The following is a 2,202-nucleotide window of genomic DNA, read 5'->3' as shown; positions in this document are numbered from 1 at the left end:
CCCCCCCCCCCCCCCCCCCCCCCAAATCCCCCGTCTCAGCCCCACCCACCCTCTAATTTTTTTGAAAAATAAATTAATATTTTTGAAAATTAATATTGATTTTTTTAATTTTTTAGCACAATTTAAAATTTTGAGTAGAAGTGAGAAGTGAGTGATCTATTATTGGTATATATGGATACCCATATTTTACCCATTTTGACCATATTTGTAGGAGCTCTTGAAATAACTTTAAGCCTATATTTACCCAATTAAAATATGAGTGATCAAAGTCATTAAATATGAATTAAAGAACTCATTTTATTAATATGAGCTGAAATTGTCACTCCTATCTCCAATGTATATGTGTTTGCTCTCATTTGCTCAAGTTATTGTTCTATCAATAAACACTTTCTCTTAATTTCTTGGACATATCTCCTGTCTGTTGTAAGTTAATGGTTAATGCTAAATTAATGTATTGTGAATTAGAGATGACCCAATTACTTTGATTCTTTTTAGTAATTTGTTTTGAATTGATATGTGCAAAGGCTAATGCAAAACATGGATCTTAGACAGTTGTTATGTTACGTAGTTTATATAAAAATCACTAAAAATATGTATGAAATATGAAATTAGAGTTAAGAGATATATATATATATATATATATATATATATATATATATTGATAATGTAAAAAGTATTTACAATATAGGATTAACTCAAAGGTAATTGGTAGTATGTCTATTTAACAATATTAATAATACTCCTAGGAAATTTAGAATAAATGTTAAATAAGTTAAATTACATGATACTGGCTAGAAAAAAAAAATGAATAAAATGATGTGAAAAAGAGATGGATCTTTAATTTAAGGACCCCATCTTTAACTTATGAATTAGACCGCAATGACGGAGACTTCGATAGACACCAAGGTAATGTGTGCAATGACCAACATGAAGTGGCAAACTAGAACAAGGCAAAATAAGGACGTGATGGCATAGATGTGGCAACACTTGAGCCTAAAGATTACTCTTTTTTTTCCCGCTTTAACTCGTAGGTATACTTAGTTCTCATTTGATTATAGATTTTAAAATTGAATTTTAAAATTTATATTTTTTTAAATTTCATAATTATGTTTGAATATGCATTTTATTTGAAATTATTTTCTTTCTGAAATTTTATTGGTGGAGGTGAAATTTTCCCCCAAAAGATGGCTCCTTGAAAATATTTTGAATACATTTTTTCCACAATCTGATAATCAAATTTTATGATCAAACAGATATTTGAAAATAATTTTTTAAAATTTAAATCCAAATTCTGTAACACTGGCTTAATTTCTCGCTGCAATTTCCATTCTAATATCCAAAAATTGTTCGCAAAAACAGCAAATAATTGGTCATTGGCAATAATAGTATGCATAGACCTCATTTGTTTGCACTTAATGAAGGTTTGAAACTAATGATTCAGACATTGAGCCACTAAATGCGTTTTTTTTATAAAAAAAATAATCACTTAATGGGTCTGAAAACATCTGATTCGCTCAGATCTATGAGATGACAATTCTATAAATTATTATTAACAATATTATCAGTGAAAGAAAATACTCACCAAAAAAAGTATCTCTAAAATAATTAGAGAATTGATTTAAAAAATATTTTTAATCGTGACTTTTGCGAAATCAAATATTAAACCTAACGTGCAGGTGTGGATGTCTGGCTATCATCAAGTGATTAAATTGGTGAAATTTCTTTTCACTTTATTAAATTAGAGTTAGACATAATTTATCAGGATAAATTTCAAATTTGGGATATCGGGGATAAAATTTTTATATCTTATATTTATCCTTATATGTTGGGCATAAATCCATATATCTTATATTAAATCAATCAATATACTTTATTACGCTAATGAATAGTGCAAATTAAGATGAGTTCAACGTGACTATATTTTTCATTGTTATTTAAGGAATTGTGACAATCAAAGATCAAGTGGGTAGTAGAGTTAAATATGAACCATCAGTAGTATGATTTATTTAGACATGCTTTTATTTTGTTCAAGTAAATAATTTCTTTATAATGATTTTATTGCTTTAGTATAATAACATAATTATGGTTCAAATGAGAAATTACATCTTTGGAGATTTTTTTTTACCAGAAGAAAATGATCCAACGCAAAATATTAATGTAGTACAATTTTTTAATTTGTAAACCAAAAATCCAAAATGAAGT

The sequence above is a fragment of the Solanum stenotomum genome, chromosome 3, assembly GCF_019186545.1.
Source record: "Solanum stenotomum isolate F172 chromosome 3, ASM1918654v1, whole genome shotgun sequence".
NCBI classification, from domain to species: Eukaryota; Viridiplantae; Streptophyta; class Magnoliopsida; order Solanales; family Solanaceae; genus Solanum; species Solanum stenotomum.
The sequence above is the reverse complement of the archived record's forward strand: the minus strand, read 5'-3'. Positions refer to the sequence as shown.